Source organism: Octopus bimaculoides, chromosome 23, assembly GCF_001194135.2.
Source record: "Octopus bimaculoides isolate UCB-OBI-ISO-001 chromosome 23, ASM119413v2, whole genome shotgun sequence".
Taxonomy (NCBI): domain Eukaryota; kingdom Metazoa; phylum Mollusca; class Cephalopoda; order Octopoda; family Octopodidae; genus Octopus; species Octopus bimaculoides.
In genome coordinates, this window is record NC_069003.1 from 18,304,796 (window position 1) to 18,312,304 (window position 7,509).

General features: G+C 35.1%; 1 protein-coding gene and 1 pseudogene across 1 annotated transcript in view; one reads left to right on the forward strand and one right to left on the reverse strand.

Annotated features, from left to right (window-relative positions):
* Window positions 1-7,509, forward strand: part of LOC106867817 (calpain-3) — a 114,107-nt gene that overhangs the window by 15,214 nt on the left and 91,384 nt on the right. The window lies entirely within an intron of this gene.
* Window positions 4,568-4,685, reverse strand: LOC128250652 (5S ribosomal RNA; annotated as a pseudogene).

Genomic DNA, 7,509 nt, shown 5'->3' on the forward strand with positions numbered 1-7,509 from the left:
AAGGTGTTTATAAGCCATTTAAAAACACACAAAAAATGTTAGATTCACTTCAACATTTAAGTTTAATTTGTCAAAATTTCGTGCAGCACGAAATTTTGTCAGTGAACAAGTGACGGTTTCATAGCAACAAAAGTATTTTGACAAATTAAACTTAAATGTTGAAGTGAATCTAATAGTTTTTGTGTGTTTTTAAATGGCTTATAAATACCTTCCATGCTGCAATTGTTTTTGTTTCAGCACACAATCTCAGATCAGATCACCTGCTATGCAGGTACATCTCCATTATATATATATTTTTCTCCCATTCTCCCCTTTCTTTTCCAACTTGGTTAGCCATATATCTCTTCTACAGCAAGACACCAAACTCAAAACTGCATCTCTATTTTACCTTTTAGTCTCTCATCAACTAGCACAAAGACACCTACCTCAATACTGCTGCCCCTCCCAGTCAAGGGGTCTTTATTTTGCAAGTTACTTAGTGACCCTGTCTGTGTTGGTGCAACCTAAAAAGCATACAGTAGACTCTGTAAAGTAGTCATCATTGGAAAAGGCATCCAGCCTGGCACAGGCCTCTGGCTTGCCAGCTCCTGTCATACTGTCCAACCCATGCCAGCATGGAAAATGATGATACATATATACATATATTTACACACACACACACACACACACACACACATATATATACATAAATATACATATATATCTAATGAATCTTACTAAAAAATAGTAACATACTTCATAATATATCTTATTAAAAAGTAGTAACAGTTAAACATTGGCACAAAATCCTAGAAAAACAAGGATATTAACACAAATATGCAGTAATTACTAAGTATTAAGGCAGATTAGTTAATCTTTCAACTACAATAATCTGGTATATATATGTCTGTTAATCCAATATATATGTGTGTGTGTGTGTGTGTGTGTGTGTGTGTGTGTGTGTGTGTGTCCATGGATGTACTTATGTTATTAATGTGGTTGCTAAAATCAATTTGTTTTCCAATATGGCTGAGACAGTTTGGCAGGAACCTCAGTTACGTCTTGTGCATTGTGAGATGATATATATATATATATATATATATGTATTTATAATGTTTATAAAGAACCTATTAAAGTGCACAGCATTTAATTGATGAGTTAGTACTGCATATGTTTCATTACACTCCAAAACAGATGCCTGGGAAACGAATTAATGTTATTACACAGATAATTGTGTTACGAGTTTGTTGGGTATAATGGTCACAGAGTACAGATAATACATAATCGTTATGTAATTGTCACTGAAACACATGTAAAAATGTTATGTGCAAATAATTTCGTACTGTATTCTATACAGGTGTAAGCATGGCTGTACGGTTGAGAACTTTGCTTCCTAACTATATAGTATCAGGTTCAGTCCCACAGCACAACACCTTGGGCAAGTATCTTTTCTTATAGCCCTGGGCTGACCAATAATTTGAGTGGATTTGGTTGATGAAAACTGAAAGAAGACTGTTGTATATATATATATATATGAATATATATGTATGTGTGTGTATGTATGTGTGTGTGTGTGTGTGTGTGTGTGTGTGTGTGTGTGTACCCTTGTCTTAAAATCATGTCATGGTTGTAAGCAAGCATCACTGTCATATAAGATGTCTTCAGTAGAAAACATGTCTGGCAATGGGGAAAATATTACCTTAGACAGAAACATGGACGCATGAAGACGCATGACAAGAAGAGCATCCAACTGTAGAAAACCTGCCTCAACAAGTTCCATTTGTTCTATGGAAGCATGGAAATGTGGATGTTAAATGATAATGATGAGGCGGAAGAGGAGGAGGATTCTTGTGTGTGTGTGTGTGTGTGTGTGTGTGCATGCGTGTGAGAGTGTACTTTTTGTTTTGAAATCAAACATAAGTGAGGCAAATACTGTAATTTGTTACCCTGGGATTGTGGTTTCAAATGCAGCTGTATGTACTTTCTCTGCTGTAAAAACAAGAACAGTGTAAAAGTTCATTAAGATTTGTCAAAGCCCATTATTGTTAAGGTAATTTAACAGATAACAATGGAATGAAATAGAAGGCCTAATATATAAGATACACAACATCTAGATTACTAACAGGGAAAATAAATATTAAGTGTTTTATCTATCTATCTATCTATCTATCTATCTATCTATCTATCTATCTATCTGTCTGTCTGTCTGTCTGTCTGTCTGTCTGTCTGTCTGTCTGTCTCTCTCTCTCTCTCTATCTGCCTATCTGATTGTCTGTCTGTCTTTCTCTTTCTCTATCTATCTATATACATGTACACACACACACACAAGCTGTTCAAGCTAAATTTGACAACTTTTTAGGCTGAGTTTAACGTTGCCTTTCAGGCTTGATAAAGTAAGCAGCAGCTCAGCTCTGGATAGTCAGTGTAATTGACTAACTTGTCCCAATAAAATTTCAGGCCTTGTGCCTATATACCTATAGAAGAAAGAATTACTATTATTGTTATTAGAGTGGTGGATAGGAAGAGATATTAGACCATTGGGTGAAATACAGAGGGTTTGGGCTAAATTTGATGATTTTTTTATATGAACTTTTTTTCAGGAACAGCTTTATGTATTATTTATGTACTAGTGTTGGAGAGTATAAAGGTTAAAGTTGTAGTTGAGAAAAAGTTAGATGGCATGGAGAACTGGAAGCCATCAGAATATTGGAAAAGAGTAACCTGTATCACGATGACTTGTGCTGGGTGTCAAAATGATGATATCATAACTGCTGCTCGATGTTCTGTGAACACTTTAAAGGCAGTAAGACATGACATGGACAGCTTCAACAGAGACTATAAAGCTGTGGCCAGCAGGAAGGGATACAGCAGGTGTTCTGACTGTATCTGCACACTGGAATTCATCCAACAACTGCAGAACAGGGTGATGGAAAATCAAAGCAAGGAAACCAAGGTGTAGTAGAAGTGATTTACACTGTCATTGTGGGAGATGTTTTCATTTTGACTCATTTAGGCTTAAATACCCCAATATCAGCTCCACAAGGCCTTTTGTTCCAGCAGTCACATGACTTTGTGATTAAACGAACCTGTTGTTTGTATTGGTCAGCTTCCAACTGTCCAATCGTGTTGGTGCAACAGTTTATTTTTCCTTACGTGGGAAATTAACCACCAGCTATGGGAGTCTATTATTCCCTATTAGTACCACAGTTCTTGACTGTTCTAGGTCTTTGGCACTCACCACTGACCACATGCAACTTGTCTCCAGCAACAATGTTTTGACTCCAGCCAGTCTCTGCTTTCAATTCCACCAGACACCTGTCTACATCATTGCTTATGAAGACTACACGACCAACAGACCAACAGCTGCCTCTACACTACCAAACAGTACGTCAATTATGTCTACTACATCAACAGTCCAACCGAACTACAAAGTTCTCTCACACATCCTTGTATTATAACCTGTTATGTTATGTTAATTTATGTATGGCAATCATTATATTCTATAATGAAGAATAAAATGTCACTTACAATTTCAGTTGCAGTTTCAAGTTGTATATACATCATTCACATCATCCTCATTTACTCATCTTCATTATAAAGGCTTTGGTGAGAGAGATGGGTGTTGGAATAGCCACCATGAAACTGGTCTTAATGGGGACCTTCACAACCACTTCTACAAGATGTTCAAGGGACACATTCTGAAAGCTTAGGCCAAAGAGAGTTACTTGTTGAAGGAAAAGAAGCTCCTGAAAATGCTGACGCATCCTGTTGAGCCAGGAATGATCTGGTTCTTCTCAGATGAAAAGAATTTCTATCAGGGCCAGTTGCACAACTCCCAAAATAACATACAGCCTGCATACAATCAGTGTGAAGTCTCATGTATCGTGAAAACCAAGTTGCCCCAAACTGTGATGTCTTTAGGTGTATCTCCAGTAAGGGTGATGGTATGTCGCCTCATGTCTTTGAACAGGGTCTTAAGCTCAGGCTATGTGAAACTGGTATTAAGGGTAGTAAACTGGTGCATGATAGGAGACTTGACAGTGAGTGACGTTGCTGGAGGTAAATAAGCAATGCTGCTAATAACAACAATGATGATCAAATGTATACCGGTTTCAATTGGCTGGCAGAGACGGAGTAAGAGATGATAAGATGGGAGTAAAATTCAATGATACACATAGAAGAAAACAGGAATAGAAATCATAACAACTGGTGTGTAGAATAAAATGGTTAAAATAATATTGCTATATCATCTATGGCCATATCACGTTAAAAACATCGGTTCTTGTATTTGATAGTATGAGTACCGTTGTGAAACTTGTAGTATAAAACTAGCAGGCAGTGGTGGTTAGGATTGAATGACAAAGTAAATGTTGGCAACAGTTATTTCATTTTCTAATATAATCATTTGCAACTGCAGTTGCAGAGAGTCATTGAAATTTGTGCATGCAAATATCTATATAGAAGTGTGTGTGTAGGAAAACACAGACAAGACACACACTTAAACTAAAGCTAACTGCAATAATAAAACGATTAGTTCGCATGCTTGTTAATTATGCAATAAAAAACCTAAATAAAAAGGGATAAAAGATGCTTATAGCACCTAGGTTTCCCAAGTGGTCACCCATCTAAGTACTAAATAGAATCAACATTGCTTAATTTTGGTGATCGGATGAGGACCAGTTTTTATATGTGATATGGCCATAAACAATACTTCAAAATTATTTTAACCATTTTATTCTACACACCAACTGAATATAGTAAACCATTCTCTGGTTCTGACTTCTATCTCTGTTTTCGGATCTAGTCTTTCTCATTTGCAAAATGAGCCTCCCCTTAATTTTTCTCAGAATGCTTTCAATTTTCGTGTATCGATACAACTCTGAATTTTGATTACAATCAACCAATTACTTTATCTCGTAAATTAAAGAATCTGATGTTATTTGGAATTAAAGTTGAGGTAATTTTGGCCAATCAACAGACAGCGTAGCATTAGCAGCTTGTTACCATGATAACCGTATGCTGTGTTGTGGTTCAATGTTGTCTGTGCCACTGTTGTCTATGTTGATTCTTCACACCACGAGATTCTTTTTACCTGTGTGTTTTGCTTTAATTTTTCTGTGTCTTAGTATATTACATATTTTTCTATGCTTCTGTGTATTAGTATTTTTCTGTGTTAGTATTTTTACATATTTTTCATTTCATATATTTTTGGGACTCATTGACTCAGATAGCTGGATTTATGATTTCACTAGGTTAATTTTATCCATAAAAATTTAAATAAGGAGTATTTCTTAAACCGTTAGCTTCACATTTCAACAGCTTGACTGAAATTTAGCCCACGTAACAGGAACTGAGAGGAATATTGTGGAACAGAGAAACTGTGGTGATACAGATAATTTGACATCATTTTTGAATTCTGCAAACAAAAACATGTAAGATACAGGTATTCTTTTTCCTAGGACAAATTATTTGTTGATGAGTGTTATTCTTATCATAGTTTACAAATCCAAGCATGAAAACGTTACTCAACTTTGGAGTTTTGGAGACAGACACTCCCTTTTCACACACACTCCCTTTTCACACACACACACACACACACACACACACGCATGCACTTATATATTAATGATGTACACAAATACATGACAGGTATACATAATACTGAAATACGCATAAAGTAAACACATACACACAAATATATTAATATAAGTGATTAAAAAAGTAATTAAAAATACAATCAATGAAGAAACAAAAGAAACAGTAACATGATACATATTGATTTTATTAGGTATTTCTGTTTATTTAGAAACCTACAAGGAACAGGTCAGACACTGAACTATAAATTTCACAGGGTACAACCTTAAAGTTGACACCACTTTGCTAAACACAGAAAATTTGTCTCTATTTGCTAAAAATACTCAGTTGTTTTCGATTTTTAAACCTCTCTAACATTTTTCTCCAATTTTTTTCTCCACAACATCAAACCTTCAAAGCAATGAGACTGGAAGGCTACATTATTATAGCTGATTTTCAGATTTTTTACTTCCTTTTAAAAAATGCATATTTTGAAAATGAGAATAACTAGATCCCTGTTTTCTTATATGTGTATTACTTTACTCACATTTCATCATTTCTTACTTCGTCCAATTGAAATTGGTATACATCTGATCATCATTATTGATATTAGCAGCATTGCTTATTTACCTCTGACAACATCGCTCACTGTCAAGTTTCTTATGATGCACCAGTTTACTACACTTTATAATGGCTTTAGTAATGTGTGGCTATTGATGCATTTTCACAAGCACAATTTCCACAGAAGTGAACTGAAACAGCTAGAAGCAAGCAAGCAAATGGTGAAATTTTCCTAAATGCTGTCATTGTTGTTAGAGTGTTTTTTTTTCTGTTTCCTTTTTTCATTCTATGTGCCAAAGAGTGTAAGCTCAAAACGCTAAAGACTTTTCCATTTTTACTGAGCATCAACAAACTGAGCCTTGTTTGTTGTTCTTTCACCTATCTCTGTCTTTTGTTTCTTGTTTTTTTGTGCATTTTGAACCATATATATATATATATATATATATATATATATATATATATTGACAACATTTATTAATTTCTTTGCTGACCAAAGCCTTGTGAGTGGATTTGGTAGATGGAAACTGAAAGTATCCCATCATGTGTGTGTGTGTGTATGTGTGTGTGTGTATATGTGTGAGAATGCATGCGGTCTAGTGGCTAGGCTGTTGCACTCACAATCGCTAGATTGTGGGTTCAGTTTCTGGACTGAATGTCATGTTTTTTTAAGCAAAACACTTCATTTCACATTGCTCCAGTTCACTTGATTGTAAATGGGTAAACCTGCATCACAGTAGCCTTCTGGTTGGGGAGAATATTGGCCTGTTCACTCACCTAGGCATCATTCAAAAGCTAAAATGATGCAAAGTGCATTGTGACTAACAACAAATAACAACATCCAATAGTCTGGCTGATCATGCGATACATACATACATACATACATACATACATACATACATACATACATACATACATACATACATACATACAATGGATGGATTCTCTTGTCGTGAACAACAAGTGAGAGTTCAGTAAAATAAAGCATTGGTCATGTTCTATGGACATGAGCGTGTCTCTTGAGGCCTGCTGGTGCCTTGCAAACCTTTAGGCAAATGGAACAAGTTGAGGACTCAGTTTTCTTGAGTGTTTGTGGATCATTTACTTTGTGTTTTCTTGAGTGGACAGCTCAAGGAATGATTACTTCACAATGTCCCTTGAAAAGCTAATTTAAATAGCAATAACCATAAAATATGTATATATATTTTTTATAAAACGATATTAAAACTATGTGAAATGAAGGCATTTCTCTTTTTATATGTTTTCTACATATTTTCACTTCATAATTTTGCCACGTGGTGTATACTGACCACCAGCATTTTTGCTCCTTTGATATATATATATATATATATATATATATATACACACACACACACATACATACATATATACATATAT